Genomic DNA, 20006 nt, shown 5'->3' on the forward strand with positions numbered 1-20006 from the left:
ACTTTTCTCTCACCTTCACCTATACTGTGTGCTGCAAACAGTATATGGCTTGCACTATGCCCTGAACTGCACTCCAGTACGTCTGAGAAAGTCTTAGCAAAGGTTTGGGCCAAGCACAACACCAGCAATTAATGAGTCAACAAAGTGGGAGACTGCTTGAAAGTGTACTCCAGCCCTTAGCTTAATATTTTAGATATACCTCTGACAATAGGAGAAGGGATGTCTGCAGGAATGAGGTGTTTTGTGTGTTCTTTTTCTCCATCATGGATTGCAACTAAATAAACGTGAGCAACTCTAGTAGTTCCAAGCAAACTTTGCAATCATTTGTATCAATATCTGCAAAAGCAGAAGTTGACTTGGAACATCATCATTTTTCCATGGCTTTCTTGAAGTCCTTCAATATTTATTTGCACAAATGGGGTGAATATGCATTACTGAAACACTTTTTGGGTGTTTTAAGGTGACTCTCAAAGTTAGAAAGCGTTCCGCATTAAAAGTGTTAGAATTTTACTGCATAGCAAATACATATTCCCTCAAGAAACTTATACATTTGTTTTAAATGGCCTGCTGTTTTGTTAAGTTAGTTGGGTTTGCCTGTGTTATATTTATGGCTTTCTAATGAGACCCTTATTTGGGTTTCTTCTCAGTGGAGAAGTGTCTTTTGATCTACACCATGTGTAATGTGTTCACAGATATTTTAAAAGGTAATTCTCAGTGGATCTCAGAGCAGCTTAGTCTACCTAAATGGTGTCATTACTTCATGACCTTAATGAATGACTGTTTAACCTTCTTTAGTGGTCACAAAAAGGAGAAAGTCCAACAGTGCTGGACAACAGGATGTCCTGAGATGAAAAATTCATGAGAATTTCTGCCTTTGGACCTACAAACTTTTCTATCCCCTTGCTATAGAGCAGAGCCATGCAGCATGAGAAGCCACTATTTTAAGTGTCTAATATTTTAGAGCTGAAAGCATAAAATGCTCCCAATGTATAACATGCTGTCTCTCTGCTTAAGCTTACATTATCAGAATTATTTCAGATGTAAACAGAACCCAAATTTTTAATAATTTTTAATAATTTTTAATAATTTTTCTTCACTGCTTGATGGGGAAAATACCAGTCTGATGCTGCTACATTCAGTAGCTTTATATTCTAAGAGGATTTTGATTAAAGCAGCACTTTCAGGTTTATTTAGACGCCCCTCGCTCCTTTTTAAAAACAATTGATGTCCAGAAATTCTGGCACTGATTCTGTTAAATTAATTTGGAATGCTCAAACACCATCTCTCATGTCTAACCCACTGCACTGGGTTAAGACACTTTAGAGTAACTGAGAAAGGGGCACTTAGCAGCAAAGGTGAGCAGCTCTTTGTCATGCCATGTTTGCTTCAAGACTGTATGGTCACAGACACAAGACTCCTATGATATCTGTTGGAGTTTAGTAATAATTTACTTTGCAATAGCAATCATTCTAGTTTCAAAAATAGCATCATCTACACATTTAGTAGAAAGAAAGATCTAGAGATACAACTGCATTTTTGGTTTCTTTGACATAGATTTCAAAGAGAAGGGTAGACACTTTGAATATCTCAGTGTTGAGATGATGAATTTAAGGTTATTTCAAGAGGACTAAAATTGGTCCCACCCATCAAGACTGTGCTTTAGGCCCACACATGCTGAGGATGGGCATACTAAATTTCCTCTGGGCTACTAAAGCCAAAAGACAGCAGGCACTCAGGTGTATTTCAAACCAAACTTGAGGCTGTCAAGCAAATATAGTCTGAGATTACCTGAGAGGACAAGGGCCCTCAGGATATGAAGAGATGCTTTCTTACGCTTCAGTGGTGGAATTTCAGTATAATGAGTGCCTGGGTGGCATTGCAGAGACCTCTGTCCAGGTTGTGCTGCATATCCACTTTCTGAGACCCAAGTCCACTTATGATATCCGACATTGTAAATCTAAAAGTTAAGGCACGTAGGGCTATTATCATTATGTATCAAAACTCATTAAAAATCAAGACAACTGTATTCTGGTTCAGTTAAAACAAGTCAGTGTCCAAATACTGTGTCTGTTAATTCAAGAAATATCTGTTGAACTTGAGATACTCTACCTTGGAAGCAGTTTTACTGTCTTTTGTGTAAGGAAATTTTCATTGGCACCTGAGTCAGAAAAATTTGGTCAGAAAGATATAAAATATATAAAAGAAAATTATTACCAATTAAAAATGTGTTTCATTCTTCTGTACAGGACAAAGAATAAGCAGATGGCATAATAAGATGAGAACAAGGGGAAATTTACAGATCAAAATATCTAATTTTCTGTGTTAAATGGAGCAAATTATCAGGAGGTAATAAACAGAAAATTAAAAAGATGAGAGAGAACAGTTACTTGGCTTTTCCTTATCAGCATGCACGGTAGTGGAGATAAATGCTTACATTACCCATTGTTCTGGTCTGGTTTCCTTTTTGACTGTCCTGGAAAACTCTTACTAAAACATTGACAATTGATGGAAGTTCAAAGAACAAGCAACTTGATTTTTTGTTTGAGAAATAAAAATCAGAAACCATTTTAAAATGTTATTAATTTAGCTTCCTCCTTGAATCTTTAGGTCATGTTGTGCATGTCTTTGCAAAGCAAACACTGAAGAAGGCGGCAATCAGACACTCCATGTACAAGTCCTAAAAATCCTTACTTTCAGATACAAATGTGCTCATTTACTGTATAATTCAGGGGTTTGCAGACAGAAGTACATGTGTCACATCACCACCAACCACCACCTCCATGAATATGTTTAAAAAATCCGCTGAGGTCTATTCAAAATTCAATTGAAAAAATATTACACTAAAGAGTGAGAGTCATATTGGAAATGCAGACAATTTTGCTACTTCTGATCCCAGTTGTGCTAGAACTATTCATTAATTTTATCTGTACAGACAAGCAGAGTATATGAAAGTCTTGACCAGGGACCAGTTTAGAAGTCTTCCAGCTATATCAAAGGTATCTTTTAAGAGTTGATCACATTTCTGAAGCTCTGTCTCAATTCCATAGCTGAGTTTTAAAAAGCTACTTAGATTATGTTATAAATTCTTTATTTTTAAGTCATTATATGAAAAAGTTTTTTAATATCTTGGGGGGAAAAAAAAACAAAACAGATTCAAAATTGTCACATATACCAGAAAAAAACAATATGTGCAGTCATTTTCTAGTTTGCTTAAAAATAGGGAATTAAGTGTTGTTATTTTTATATTATATACATGAAGAACTCAGGAACAGCATCTATCATTTTATAGGAAAGAAATTGTGCTCAAGTGTAAAAGGCAAACCAAAAAATTGGTTAAACTGTATCCTTAAGTCTACCTGAGAACTGGATGAATAAAATAAGTAAAGCAACCTAAATTTCATGGTCTGACTAATAATCACCCTTACTTACCAGTTCTTCTCTAGCTACAATTTCCTCCTGCACTCTGACTGTCAATGCTGATATTATCTTTAAGAGTAATACTTCTCCTTTTACCTTTGTACCGTCACGCTTAACAAGGGCAAAAGGTGAGCAGACTGAGGAATTAAAAGTGGAAATGAAGCACACTTTTCCAACAGAAAAACTGCCTAATTAACTTATTTGGAGAAGTTATGGGATCTCAAACTTTGTTTGAATTCCTATCAGAATGCACGTTTTATTTTAGGAGGGATGTAGAGGGAATTTGAAATCATGCAGTGTGAAAGAATAACTGGTTCAGTCTTAAAGTAAAGTGTACCTAAAAATCTAGATGTGAGAGAGATTCTGAGACACCACCATTACACAGACTTCAAATATTCCTATCCTTTCAATATATGCATGAAGGCTGCCCAGTGGAGTCATATACCCATGCAGGACATCCATCTCAACACTAAGTACAGTTTCTACCAATGTGCCCCAGCAGCAGGAGTGCAGATAATGACACAGTGACTCACTGGCAATGCAAAGAGCAAGTCAGTGCAACAGAGTCTGCTGCTGATGGCAAAAAAGAAAGAATAAAAAATATTATATATTCTGAAATGATATCATATTCATACTGATTATACTGGTTTTGTCTCAAATAATGCTGCATTAATATGTGGGGGAGGCTTCTAAAAGAGCACTCATAACTTAAAAAAACCACTTTTCCCTATGTATTTTTCTCGTGTCTAAGAACATATGGAGGTATTCTGAATAACATCTCTGTGATTTATGTTTTCATTCTGTTTCAAGGACTGAAAGATAAAAGATGCCTTCATTCAGGGACTGTATTAGAGCTCAGGAATTGCTAATGATGATATCAGCTTTTATCATCCCTGTATCTACCAATATTAAGAATGAAATCTTGGATCCACTCTCTGTAGTTAATCCTTTTTTGGCATCCTATCCATAGGAAAGAAGAACTGGATTACAGAGCACTAATTTGAAGTCATATCTCTCCTACATATATAGAATCTTTGTTAAAATGATATGCTTTCTTACCAATGGATGTATTTACATTACTCAAGATCCTGGAATGGGTTGTGCTCTTCTAACATAGCCAAAATTTCTTTACCCAATGACTTGACTATGGCTGTACACTATTTCTGCCCAGTCCTGACAAATTTAGATTCTGTGTCCTTGGAATGATGGAAGATTCAGCTACTAGTGTGAATCATATGGCTAGTCATGGTGAATTGCATTTAAAATATCTTGCCCTAGTTTGGTTGGTTGTTTTGTTTTGTTTTTTTTCTTGAAGCTCTCTTTGTTAATGAGAATTATTAGAATATTATCTAAACCAGAATGCCTTTGCAAAAACATACCCAAAATTTGGGTATTTCAGATCTACTCAAAGACAAGAACCACAAACCTACTGGTTTCTTCTCTTGCAGCCTGCCTTAAGCCCAGATGCAAAGTTGGGGTGATGGTAGACATGCACAGCTTTAGTGCCACCTTACTTTGATTACTTCTAAATACAAGAAGGAGTCGTGGGCAGTCCTGATAGCCAAAACATTAAGGAGATCAGGGCACAGAGGGGCAGACTGTGTACAGCATGCTCTCCTCAGTTACACTCTGCAGGTGAGTGTGTTTCTCCTTACAGAGGAGGTCTTGTGGTTTTAAAGCAGTAACTAAAAAATCACTAGAAAACTTATTTATTTCTTGCTGTGAGATATATATTAGAACAAGAGCAAAACAGGCTTAAAAGGAACAAAGAAAGTTTTTTAACAAAAACTACAAGAATAGGAAACCAGATTAAAACCTCCAGAAACCCTTTTTTCCCCCAACTACCCAACCATTCCCTTGTTCACATGACAATGTAGAGACAAAAAAACTTCGGTGGTTAAAACAGTCCCAATTTTTGAAATAGTCCTTTCATTAGTCTTTGTAGAGAAAAAGAAGTCCTCTTCTGCTAATTTATGGAGTTTTTCACAACAAAACCATTTTCTTCATGTTTTTCTATTTCTCTGATGTCAGCTGCCCAGAAATTCTGCCATCAGTTCTCTCCTCCCATTTCACATCACTCTGAGGTGTGTTATGAGTCAAATTAGTCTAGGGATGTCATTTTTAAGGGTGAGTTATACAAAGGCAAAAGTTTTCTTCATCTGATTTTGTGAGCCTGTCTGGAAACAGAAGTTTTCTCTTTGCCTCTTAAAGGCCACAAATCTTCAACTATTACCTCTCTTTTTCTGTTCCAGCATCTCATATGATCACAACTACTTCACCATTTGCTTAAAATCCACACTTTGAAGTACTCCATTCCTCCCAATATACTCTGTCATGAACTAAAGGAGTTTTTTCAGAACACTACTGTCCATCTCCATAGCTTTAACAGAAAAAATATCTCAGCTTATTAAAGCATCTCCTTATTTTTTTCCCCCCTCTGAAGCTTAATTCCTTTCTTCACTGTCTTTGATAGTTTATGGTGTCTCTTTACCTGCTGATCACTCTCTCTCTCTCTTTGCCTCTCTCTGGAAAAAAAATTAATCTGCAAGTCTCATCTGGGTAGTAAGAGAGTTAAAGTCTTGCTTAAGCTGCAGGTGTTCATGGTGCCAGGTTTCAGCTCAGTGGTAGAAACTGCAGCCGAGCCGGGCAACCGGCCTGGCCCAGCTGGCCCCGCTTTCCGCCCCCACTCTTTGCGGCCTTGTCCGGCCTGGTGGCGGGGGGAGGCTGAGCCGGAGCCCTGTTACCTCTTCAGAAGCCAGACACCAAAGAGAACAAGAAATTCCCGGATTTACATTTTAAGGTGATGTTCACAGGTTGATCTCACTTTTCAATGGTCAAAACCACTGTCAATTCTCAGAAATGGCCAGTTATTGGCCAGGAGGAAAAACTCCCATCAGCCTTCAGCAGTTCCATCTTCCCTGGCTCTCAAAGCCAATCTTAAATGTGCAGAACTTAATATGTAACATAAACCAGGTGATTTGGGATAACAGTGTCATAAAATCACTCCAGGACACTAGGGAATACTAAGAAAGGATGTGTGAAGCCAGCATGTACAGCACCTGAATGTAGGTAGGATCCCTGTGCAGGGCAAGAACAAATTACCTTGTTTTACTGAGCTCCAGATCAGAGACCAAAATTTTTAGCTATCAGGAAAGCAAGAAGCAAAAAATTTACCCAAACATCCTTAGTCATTGCACTTTTATGCAATAATAAGTGACATCAGTCTGTGCTAGAAGTTACTGGGAAATTTCAGATTCTAGCTACAAACCACAGTGCCATGCAATGTATGCTTCATTGTATCTTTCAGTTCTTACAATATAAAGGGTTAATGTCACACTGAAAAAAAGCAATTCTTTTTTTTCCTCCAGTCCTCAAAATCTTTCCTCCACAAAACATCCTCTGTTGGATCAGGTGTGGAAAAATTTATTCCCACAGAAGAGTAAGCAAGTTTCTTTCTGATTATTAAATCTGTAAAGTAGATGATTGCCTTGGTTGCTCCATCTGATTCAGCTGAGATGGAGCTAAAATGTAAATGAAAAACAAAGTTTCTGCTGTAATCTTTGCCTTGGGCTTATCCTTGAATTCCTCGAGTTCCTGCTTGTCTTGTTCATTCCAGCACTAGACCTGGAACAATTCCTGGTGCATTATTTGGGACAACTATTCAAAAGTGGTGAAAAATGAGAGAAATTTAACAAAAGACAAAAATTTATTTTGGAGATCACCCATTTTTCTTACCTATTCCTATTCTTAAATAATTCAGGGAGTGATTGGGATGTTTTCTTGCTCTGCTCTGGTACTGTCAGTACTGCTATTATGGGTGCTTGATTAATGGACTAAATTCCACACCCCAAATGCAGCCTGGCAAGAGTGGTATCCTAGTAAAAGACTGTATCATCAGACTCATCATAGATGTTGAAAAGGATATGTAAGGCTTATTAAATGCCAGGTATCTGTTTAAGTGAATAACCAAAATGTTCATGCCCAAATAACTCCCTAATAAAAGAATGTGTAAATTGTGTTGTGAAATGGGGATTAGTAAATGAGTAAGATAAATTATGTGTTAAGGGATTAAAATGTGAGCTTATTTGTTGTGTAATTATGCCTGTAAGTGTTCTATATTAACAATTACTAGTTCTATTGTTAATAAGATGGGAGGTTATGGCTTTATGATCCCCTGATCAGTAGAATAATAGCAGTATGTGGATGACAGAAAGGAAAAATAAAGGAATAAAAATAAATTAAGTCAAATTCTTTATGAAAATATAGTAAACAAACCTGTTGCAACTTCCATTGTAGGCACAATGGAAAGAAGGTACTAGAAGCCAAGGAGTGTCAACCTAGCAGCAGATGGAATTTACAGTGGGTGTTACAGGTGGGATTATATTCTTCCATACCATGAAGTATTTTTACAAAAATCACTCCTTGTTTCTAGCTGCTTAAGAAGAGATTTATCTTCCCCGTGCTGAGAAGAGTCTCACTGAATTTCTTATTACCTTTTAATTTCAGAACTTTTACATCTGGTCCTAAAGACATTCCAGGTTCAATGAAGGAAATTATGGAGAAGGGATTCCAGCAAAGGAAATACTTTCACCAGCACAGAAGTCAAGCATTGTCACTTCTTGCAAAAAAACCTAGTTTTTAGATGAGGAAGTTCATAGGAAAGGTTTAAAAGAGGTGCAGGGGACACTTTTGTGCTCAGGATTTGAAGTTTCTATGGAAGAAATAAGGCATGAAACATCCAGCTATTTCCACAGTAAGAATAATGAAGACCCAAGAGATGGCTAGGAGACAGAGGTCTTTGGAGGAGAGGAGAAATGGATTTGCTCAGTCTTAAGAGAGGCAGGGTAAGGGTGCTAAGGGGAGATCTTATGGCTGTCTGCAAAATAATGCAAGGCTGTAGGTAACATAGATCACACTTGTCTTTGCAGTGCACTGTGATCTGACAAGAGGCAATAAAAACAAAGCTTGGAAAACAAAAAATTCCAGTTAGAGTTCAGAGAATAATCTCCCTAAGCCATTTGTTTAAAAAAACCAACCAAATAAACAAAAAAACCCCACTGATGCCCTTACTTTATAAAGGGTACACAGGAATTTTAACGTGATTTTCTCTTTAAATGTTGAAATGTCATACTTATCATTAAAAAAACAACAAAATATCAAAATACTTGTAAAGGGACAGAATGAGTCTGGAAATACATAGAATTTCAACCAAGAGCCTGAGATCCATCCTTACATAAGTCAAGATATATATTGATTTGTGAAAAGAATGTACAAGTAGTGGAATACTTTTGATTAAAAACACTGTAATATCTGAGAAAACTAACATGATTTAGAGAAATGGTGACAAGTAAAAAGGAAAGACAACAGCATAAAGGAGAAAATGAAGGCTTCAGTTGATGATTATTTACATTTTTGAGCTTTCCTTGGACTTAACCCATTTCAACAGGAAATGGTCCACACTTCTTGATATTTCAGTGAACCAACAAGTAAGAATTTTAGAAGTTCTAAATTGTATAATAATGTTAAATTGTGGGTATATGCATTTCATCGTCTGTGAAACTTTCTTCATGTGTTTTATTGCCAAAGGAATTCAATGGGAATTAGGATGGAAAAAAGTTTTCACTGCAGAAACTCTGGTGACATTTTTCCAAAGTAAATATGTGTAGCCTGGTCGTTTTCTTGAAAGATAGATTCTGACCCACTAAAATTGAATTGCAAGTATATGGCAGCATTTTTCTTGCACCATGGGATGGATTATTTAAAATCCATGAGGGGAGAAGCCATGCAAGCTCTTTTCAGCAGTTTTGTTGCCTGCATCCAACCTGGCTTGAGTTCCTGATTGGTTTGAGCTGTGAATCCCCCTCACTCTTTCCTTATACTACGTTGAGAAGGATTTCCAGAAATCTTAACACTGCTCCAGACTGAAACAGTCGCAAACCTGTGCCAACATTCGTACATCATTGTGTTGTACTAGGTGGTTTACTGAAAGTTTTCTTTGTGTTCTTCAGCTACAATAAAATCAAGAGTGTTTATTATTTTATGTCTATAATACCCTGGAATAAGTTTATAAGTCCTGTGCTGTGAGTCAGGCTTCTAGGACAAGGCAAGTAGGATGAGTTCCTGAAGTGTGATTTTAAAGGGTGAATTTTTAAAAACTAATAGATTTCATGTTCTTTTCTATTTACTTGTTCCACTTTTCAAGACTATGTATTTCATGCCTGCAAACTTTTCTTTCAGCTACGAGGCTGAAAATTTCTCTTTCACTGTCTTTTTCTTCTTTTTTTTTTTTTTTTTTTAAATTTAAATGAAGACAGAGATATTCTCATTAGCTTTAGTGGTAAGAAAAATATATATTTTAAAAAATGAAGAATGTGTCTATATTCCTCTCATATGCTGCTGTACCAATTTAATATCTGTGGGGGTTTTGTCATATATATTTTAAAATTAGGAAGATCAAGGATACTTAACACTGTTACTCTTCCAGAGAAAGTATTGCATGGCATTCTTCCTAGCTTGCACTGCAGACTGGCAGCTTTTAGAGAACATAATGTATTTGTTACACAACAGTGTGCTTTGTATAATTTGTCCTTTGTCCCAGAGAGAAAACTAGGTTAAACTTAATATGGTTTGTATGTATATAGGTGTTAACAGAGAACCACATTTTGTAATCAGATCTTAGGCAACAGACCATGCATTTCATTTAGTTTGGAAGCAGAAATACTGCCACTCTGGTAGAATTACTCTTTGAGTACATTTATTTTCACTATTTTTAAGGAAGGAGGTTCATACTCTTCTCTTACTTCCTGACTTTGGAGCACAAGGCACAGGTAATTCAAGTAGCTGGAGAAGTGGGAAAAATACATTAATTTGTCAGTCATTCTGGACTCCTATTCCATATAATAGCAATTACTCCTGCTCTTACATGACATTGCTTAAAAATAACTACATGTCACACCACCTGTCTTAGACAATGCAATACAGAGTAATACACAGATGAGAAAAATGAAGCTCAAAATTGAAGGAACCAAAGTTATCATTATATTGTTAATATATAAAGAGTCCTTTATAATTGATGTTTTGCACCATTCTGCTGTGATAGATCAAATAATACTGTCATGTATCTTACCTAATACCAGGATAAATCACATCTCACTTACTACCAAGATTTCCAGATGCACTTTGAGTTAATAAAATGCCTGCATAAAATTACAATTGAAAAATTAATATAATCTGATTCAATCACCCACTATTGGATCTGAAAATCCACAAATTAAAAGTAATGACATATAAATATTTTACAGAGGCAAAAAGCAGACAACCAGAAGGTGCTGAAATTATTTTCTGAGCTGCTATGTTTGGAGCCTCTAACAGCAGCCTGAATAAAATGAGGAGAATATTAAGTCTTGCAAAGGAGTGGTCTTTCCATTAACAGACAGCATGTCCTTTATCAACTGTCCCAGCATACAAAGAAAGTGAAAAGTAGCCTAGTTTTGATTTAAAAACAAAAACATCCCAAACAAACAAACAAAAACAACCGAAAAACCAACCAAACATAAGCAAACACAAAAAACCCAACTAAACAAAAACAAATGACCACTCTCTACTGGACAGTCAAATGAGTGTCTGTTTGATGCCTTAGCAGGCAAGGCTAGCCAAGCTCTGCAGATAACTCAAAGAAAGCCATAGAGGGCTAAAAATTAATGACAAGAATGTTATGTATGGAGCTGAACATAACAGCAGCCTGAAGTACACTGACAAATCAGAAGATATTTGGGCAAGTCCCTAACAATTTAAATTCACTGGGATAACTCAGAATCATACAGACGATGATTAAGGACATCTTCAACATCTACAACTATTTTTAGGGTAGTAGAAGAACCATTTACAGGTAAGGAGTAAATTCATGGAGCTTAAGTTCAGGAAGAAGTAGTTAGAGCACCATGAATCCTATGTTAAGGGAATGCTTACATCAGTTAATGAGGCTGTTGATACTATTAAGTGTAATAATGAGGGAAGACACAAAGTCTAGAGCACACAGATGACTCTGGGCCTGATACCACTTCCTGAAAAAAGGCAATGGACTGCCTTCGTCAGAAATATACTAACCCTGGTATTTAGACAGTTGCCTTATGTACAATAGAAATGCACACTTTCAGTGGTGGATTTTTTTTTTTTTTTAATAACAGTTTACAATGTTTTCATGCAATGCCTAAATTACACTTAGCCAAAACAGCTCCAGCTTGGTTTTGTTCTTGTATTCCCTGACTTTTGTCAATAATAAAAATACCTCCCAGAGATCATTGGATCACTTGCTTAGCTGATGCAGCTTGCTTAACTCTCGTGAAGAAAAATGACTCAGAAATCCCCACAAGCAGTCCTGACTGAACCTGTAGGGTACATGTTATATGTTGAATATGATAATGTTCAGGATAAGTTTGGACTACGGTGCTTTTTTACTTTCTGGAAAAGACATCAGAATTACATGATAACACATCTCTGACAGCCTTTGTAGAAGAAATATTGAATGATATGGAATCAGAAATATTCTTCATTCATGACCTGATGGTTTGGGAATGAAGCTTTTGCACTTAATTATTAGAAAAAATATATTGACATAATATATTGACAAAATTTTCTTTTTTAAATAATATTCAGAAAATGTAGACAGAAAAAGTAAACCTTTTAACCCAAGAACCTAAAGGATAATATATTTATAAACTCTTGTTCATGCACGACTGGGGCACAGTAGTTTAAAGTGATTCTCTGAATGTTTCGAATTGACCAAACACAACTTCCAGAGGGCTGAAAGCCCATTGTGGGGCTCAGTGATCCTCTTATCTCTCCTGTAAATTGACTATTGAATTATGTCTTGCCTGAAGCTGCTAGAGGTGTCTCTGCAGAGGGCAGAGTGGCTCAGCAGTTCAGGTCCCAGTGGGTCAGGAGAGGAGAAAGGGCAGAGTCTAACCTTCTCTCAAGAGTTCCTGGGCTTTCAGGTGCTCGCTGAGCCACTATTTAGTTAAAGAAAATACAGTCTAAGTAACATATGGCAAAGACAAATCAGAGCTACTAAGCAGCAGATATCTTTAACTCCTTTCATGGCAGGTCACTTTGACTGACCCTGGGTATGACTTCCTGTACCATTACTGTCCCTCTCCAGCCTGGTCTCAGAGGGACTCTGCTGAGAAAAGTATTTGGTATGCATGAAACTAAAGTCCTTCCTTCAAATTCTTCTCCATGTGGTGCTCACCTGTGCCAATCCCTGTTTTATGCCTGTGATTGGCAAATGCAGCAAATTCCCTTGTGCTGCATGGTTTTATATATTAGTTAATTCCCCTTCAGAAAAAGGTGTATTCCTTTCTTTGTCTCTTTGTAATCATCCTGAAAAGTCTTTGATCTCATGTTATGCTATTCCAGGACCTTTCCCCACCACACCAAAAAACAATATTTTAATCATTTCAATCCTTCTCAGGATTCCCACCAAAGTGGGAGGATTGGCACCCCTAAAAACAATCTGTGGCGGATACAGTGGAACGAGGTAAGGGCAGCTATAACACACCTCCTTCATGTCATGCTTGCTGAAGGGTAATTTTTGTTGGTGGGAAGAGATTATTTTGTTCCTGTGCTTGTAAGGGGACACCTGGAAGGTGTGAAGACAGCCATGCTGTCACGCTGGTGCACTCGGGCGTGGGACACAACCTCAGTAGGACTCACAAACCTGGCCACAGCTCTCAGATAATGCAGCTGTGTGGAACTAAGTACAACACTGTGGCAAACTTAGAGTGAGAGAAGAGCAAGCCCACATGTATGAACCAACAGGCTGGCTGCAAAAGAGTGTGTAAATATATTATTTTTTTTTTAAAACAATGCTAAAGTCTGAATAGTATACCACCGACAATTACAAAATTGGCCATGCGTAACTATCATTGCTATTTCAGTCAGAAATTCACTTGGGAAATGCTCAGATTCCATCCTCCCTGAGTAAACTGAATTTTAATATAGTAATTTTGAATTATTATCAGCTCACAAATCTTGAAGAAATAAGGAAAGGGAAGGGTGGCACTACACTTCCCCTGCAAGTCTCCTATAGATAAAAGGAGAAGGAAACCAAATGATTTGTACACCACCCTCATTCCCTATGAATAAGAATCAAATTATAAAATTTGAATAAAGCAGTTTTAGGAGACTTACTTGTACTACCTATGTAAAATTACGCTGAAATCTTAATATGTTCTCATTATGGTATAGGAAAGAATTTTTAACGAGACCTTTCATCCAGGCCATTTTATGGTGAACAAGGTTCAGTTGCTATCATGTGGGCCCACATTTTTCCATTAACATTTCATTATTCATTCAAACTCAGTCACAGTGATTGTTCACTGGGCATTTCCCTGGGGTCACTATAAGTACCTCAGTGAATTGCATATGCAAATATTTGGCATAATGAAGTGCAGATTCAAAATAATAGCCGCAAACCAAGAAGCTACTTTGAACAATCTGGGCAAGAAAAATACAAGGATGGTCATCTGCGTTGACAGTTGTACGAACCAGATAAAAAAAACTGCTACAGAAAACAACACAGCTTAATATTTCCTAATATTTCACATCACACTAACCTTGTTTTCCCAAATCTTTGTCTCCTTTGTTAAGTGTTAACAGCATGCAAGATTTTACCAAAAGAATATCAACATTATAGTCATTTTTTAAAAATGTGTCTCATCAGCAGACAAATAAAATTTGACCAAGAGAAAAATATTTGAGCTAGTCCTCCAGCCAGAGGAATAAAATTTTCTCTAAGATCCATTAGCTTTTTAATCTGAGAAGGAGAAAAAAAATCCTGCCTGACCAAATTATGTTAACAATCAACCACTATCAATATTTTATGCCTGAATAAAGGAGGAGCAAAGGAGGGGCAATGACTTATATTGGGGTTTAGTGTTTATCTTATATTAGTGGTGCATCGAAAAGCACTTTTTAGCTCAAAAATTTAAGGCATGTTACAGAAGTGATGACTCTTACTTCCTCTGTGCAGGTGAGAAAACAGAAAATGTGCAGTGGGAAGTGACTAGCTGAAGTCATTTAGCAAACTAATGTTTAAATTGGGATCACAAACTTCTCATGAGTAGTTCTTAGAGCATGACAGAATGCAGGTGACATCCAAGGATTTCTGGTGCCTGCAGAAATATCAGTGTTGAATAGATTGGAAGAAAGAGTTTATAAATTTGAACTGAGGTAAAGCAAAAACTTCTGGATTAATACTGCAGTGAAGTTTTTCTTCTTGGTTAAATTTATTAGTAGTTCTTATTGTCTGCTGTTCCTCAACCATTAACAAAAAACTTATAAAGTTCCACAGGCCACAACTTGAATATTTTATCATGAGGTCATAGGTGTGAGCTACAACAGAGCTATTCCTTAAAGAATACCTCAGGTCTCCATTTCCTCTGACAAGGAAATAATTGGAGAGCAGAGTAGTCACTGATATTTCAATCATCAGATCACTAAAATAATCTGCAATTTAAGTGTTGGATTCTGCTGAGCCAATATGAGCTGTCTGCATCTTATCTAAAGTTAGATAAATTTAGATAAGTCCTCTGTGCTCTTCATAAGTCACTGGAAGAAGATTGGCAGCTGCTGAGAGCAATCCATGATTCCTATTTTACACATTTTTTAATCTTGAAAGAAATGTCCTCTGGAGGTACTTCTCTCTCTTGAGAATAGATGACATACAGGCAACTAATTTAGAAACTATGCAAATACATATGACTAAAATTCCTGACTAAATTAATTTAACTACACTAGTTAAAATATTCCATCACTTGGAATGTTTGGATTTTACTCATACAGATTTCTACATTGTCAGATGAATCCTATTTGTAGTAGCTTGTGACCGCACCTTAAAATGGTAATTCAATTAATAATTATCTCCTGTTTTACTTTTCTACCTCATTTGTTATAATCTTTCCCTTTCCTGCTTCCTCTTGACTAATAGTGAGATTGCAATCTTTCCCAGGGCTGAGACCCTACTGCCATCACATCTCTTCAACAACCCTGTCCCAAAACTGAGGATTCCTGCAAAACTACTAAACAAAAAGACAATGAAAATCACATTAGTATATCATATTATTAACTACAAGAGGCATAATAAATAATAATTTTTATCTCACCTTAATCTGTTACCACTCTTAATACAATAAGAAAAAATTCATAATGGCTTAAAGGTGACAGCTTTTGGGCCAGTATGGGAGATCTCTACTGCATGTCCTCAGTTCGGGCTGTGGAAAGCAACTCTTCAAATGTCTTCCTGAATTAGATTTCAAAGTTATGGGCATCTCCTGGAACACCAGACACTGATAATATGATATCATAATCTCACATGAGAACTTTGAAAATTCCCTCATAAACTATATTAAACATTGATGATATTGCTCCACTTACTACTGGAAATAGTACTGAATAAATTTATACCAACCATAAAAAAAAAAAGTTTACTTGAATATTTGTAATCACTTACATGTAGGTTAGGAATGATTTTGCTTATGAGCAGAATAATATGTGTTTTTCTCTCTGTACACTTAAATGGAGCGAGAATGAAAGCCATGGAAGAATAACTAACAGTTTGTGCAAAATTTCACAGTCTGTCTGGGACTGAGAAACAAACTGAAAAGTCCCACCCTACTCACTGCAATTCTGTGTCTATTTATCTTTGCATATTTAAGGAATGTAGCTCAACCCAGTCCTGAAGTCAATTAAACAGACTGTGACTTAATTTGGTGTAGACAGGGGTAAATTGGTGGTTAAGTATAAAGTGCATGTTATAAACTGCAGATAATATTGATTTTATTTTATTTTTATTTTTTTTTACTGTAAAGAAATTTGAAGGGGCAACTTTTAGAAAGAGTTTGTCTTGTTCTTAACAGTACTGTAACTATGGCATAATTGGGGACTGGATATGTCTTAATTCCACCAGTCAATCCCATGCACTGTTCCACTGCCTGTTATTACGCACAGTCACACTTTGAACTTTCACATGCCTATATTTATTCAACAGATGGCAGAGCTTGTGAGAGGATCAAACACCCTCCTGACAAGAGAGCAGCTCATTTTGTGCAAGGAAACTGCCAGATATCTTTACTGGATGGTAAACAAACTGATAGCCTGCTTCTTTTCCCAGGAGGAATTAGCTGCATGCAGCAGCTACAAAGAGGGCAGGGAGGCATGAGCTGCTGAATCCTGCAAGCCTTAATTCAGTGTCTGGTAAGGAGACACTGAATGTACTTTGCAGTAGGTTGCTAAGACAAAAAGTTCACCCTCAAACTCTGCATCATCTGGATAAAAAACACCTATGGAAACACTCTCTTAATTTTAATAGAGAATGAGAATCTTTCTGCAATTTTCTATATTGGCCTACAAATTCAGATTATTTGTTTAAATAAGTCCTAAAACAACTTCAGCATGGCTTTATGGCTTTATCAGAACATGATACTAAATAACAGGACTTATAGTGGCTCTGTGTACTGAGTATATCTGTTTAGATAGCTAAGCACCACCAGAAGCTATAATTGGAAACAGACAGTTTTAACTGTACAATGTTTTTTATAGAATCTTCTTTCCATTGGAGCATATTGTTTTCCTTTCTGACAGTTTTTCTAGGACTTTTCATAACAGACAATACCTCAACATGAACTTATCACCAAAATTTTCAAAATATATCGGACCTAGCCCTGTAGTTCCTTGTTTCAGCTTTAAAGTGGGGTAGAACAGAATTTACTGATTTACACCTCTGAAAAATGTTTCAAGAGGAGTGAAATAATGCTGAAAATACAAGAATATGAATTACATGAACCAGCATGTGTTGGTGAAACGCAGAAGGAGGGGAAAGTCCAGTGGGAAGTCCTTTATAACAGCAGCAGACAGTGCTTTCTGAAGTGCTCTTGGAAAGAGAAATATGTGCACTGTTGCCCAGGTGACAAAATCCAAGTACATGGTGCCTACTGTGAATGAAACAACTGACACTGCCTGCTCCTTGTGGAGTGGCCAGCGTTAGTGACACTGAGAGCTATCACTTTGAATGGACATGAGAAGAAAATCCTACTTTTGTGGATATGTGTTAATAGTCTGCTGGACTAGGCAGCAATAAAGGTATAGTTTCTCCAAGGGGGTTTTTTGTAATTAGACTTATTTTACTTTCTCCAAATTCATGTGTGATTTTCATTATTTCTTTCTCATATATTTTGCAATTCCAAGGAAAATACATAAGGATTTTTCCAAGTTAGACCTTATTTTACCTTGGTGTTGAGGTTCAAGTGTCATTTATTTCCTTAACCTGATTTTTAATTTCTTTGGTTATTTCAGACTCTTACACAGTTATGCACTTAAAACATTATAGACATACAGTACATAAAACTAACACCTTAAAGGTGAATTGTTTTCTCCTACTTCATCCATTCATATGTCCTAACTTGTTCTGCAAAGCATTTTTCCTAATTAAATGTTCCCTTTCACATTAATCCCTTAACATCTACCTAGTAATCAAGAGCAAATGTTTCCCATTGGTATTCCCATGGAGTTGTTGGGTGCTTACCTCTCTTGCTGCAATGTCAGCCCTTGCTGGTTGGCTTGCATTTTCACTTGAGTTATCAGCTGACTTGGCTGCTAGTTACTGCTTCTCTGATTTTCTGCTCCAAGGCTTCACCAGCAGCTCATTGCCTAGCATGAAAGAGAAAACTGAACACAGAAACAAAAAAGAGAATTCACAAAGGTCCATCTCTTCTCCTCCTCTCTGGGTTTAAAGTGGTTCAACCCTGACAACACACTCTCTCATAATTATATCTGCTCTTTTTATAGAGATAGGTGCTTTATGAAAAAGTTATAGCACATCCAAACAGGTAATGGTGTCTATCTTCACTCCCTGCTTATCTGAACAGAAAGTACTTAAATGTTAAGGATACCATGTACACCCCTCTCTTACCTCTCCTATCTAATACAAACTAAATTATTTCAGTGTTTTTTTCTCTAATATATGGTCTGTAACCTACTGCCAGCAGCAGCAATGACTTCCTCTGCTTTTCATATGCTCTAAATGAGAGGTATGAGTTAAACAGCAAATGCAGGAGAAAGAAGAAAAAGACACCAAACCAAAGAATGGAAGAGACCCAAGGGGACAAGGACTTGTTCAGGGTGTTTGATTTGGGGTTCTTTTTGTTTTCATAGGTGATTACAGCTTCAACAGAACAGGTTATGTGCCTGCTTGTGCGTGCCTTTGAAAAATATTTTTCAGAAAGTTGTCAGTGGAGATGACTGGAAAATTTGTGTCTTTTGTTCTTAAACAAAAAAAAAGAAACAAACAAAAAAAAAAAAATAAACAAACAAAAAAAAGGGGGGGAATTCAGATTCAGATTTACTAAAATAGTTTGATATTCCACCTGGAAAGCTAAAATAATTACTTAGAATAGGTTAATTCAAATTCATAGAGAGTTGATGTGAAAAGAAAATCTGAAATCCTAGGAAATATCAAACTTTTATTGCGGTAAAGATGCCAGGCAAAATTTCAGGGAAGGCTTAGAGCAAGAAATAGATTTGATTATTTCCATTGCTACTACTCAGTTTCTTGGAAAACTTTTCTTTCTCTTCTCATGTGTATTTACCCTAATGCCATGTATAGATGATTCCCAGTTGCTCATGATATAAGAATGTAGAAAAATATTACTTCTTCTTCTTTATCCTATATTTTAGTATAGAATTTTCTTTCAATTTTGATAAAACAGGATTCATCTTTTATGGGAAGTATAATTCAGGAAATGCAAACATATATTTGTTTAGATGATCTATTTAACTGCTCTGGTTCTTTTTCCATATTTACCAGAGGCTTTCTAATGCAATCAACTTTCTGCCCTAAGAGCAGAGATGTGAGGGGCTGCTCACTGAAGATGTTCACATCTATTTATCAATGAATAACATCTAAAGAAACCTGTGTTCCCTCAGAATACAGAAAAGCAAAATAACCATTGAAAACAATGCGGCAGAGCACACTTCATTAGTTCTGTCTTGCAGCTTGCATCACATTTTCCCCATCGTTTTTTTGGAGCTGTTATCCAGTAAGAAACAAAATTGTTGCCTCATAGCTGGGTTATCTACAGCCTAAAAATATTTTGATAGAGGCAAAACCAGATGTAATATTTTTCATTCCAAGATGGAAATTGCAATTTTTTGAGAGGAATCCTTATCCCATTTTTAAAACACTTCCTTTTAAGCCATTGCTTTTAATTTTTGATATGCAATTGTCTGAACTATAAAGATACCTAAAATTAGAAATTCCTCATTAGCACCTTAAACGGCTGTGGGAACTCAATCACTGACATTGTTATAAACTGGTTTACCAAACATCTCTCAGGAACAGTTGAGGTGCAGTCAGCTTTTTCTTCAGGAAGTAGGGTGGCCTGACTGACCACCTTCCAGAAAATAAACCTTCCAGCTTTATTTTCTATGACTATATTCCTAAGACAAGATGAAAATATTTTTTAAGTCAATTTAGTTTAAAACTTTAAGAAGTTATTTACAATGGCAAACAGCATCATATAATTTCACAGCTTAAA

The 20006-nt window shown here is 36.4% G+C and overlaps 1 long non-coding RNA gene across 1 annotated transcript; it reads left to right on the plus strand.

The window, feature by feature from the left end:
* The first annotated feature begins 6786 nt into the window (after positions 1-6786).
* LOC107199193 lies at positions 6787-9431 on the plus strand. Its single transcript, XR_004500113.1, has 3 exons — positions 6787-6856; positions 7714-7789; positions 7924-9431. It is a non-coding gene; the product is annotated as an uncharacterized LOC107199193 (long non-coding RNA).
* The last annotated feature ends 10575 nt before the right edge of the window (positions 9432-20006 follow it).

Source organism: Parus major, chromosome 2 (genome assembly GCF_001522545.3).
Source record: "Parus major isolate Abel chromosome 2, Parus_major1.1, whole genome shotgun sequence".
Classification (NCBI taxonomy): domain Eukaryota; kingdom Metazoa; phylum Chordata; class Aves; order Passeriformes; family Paridae; genus Parus; species Parus major.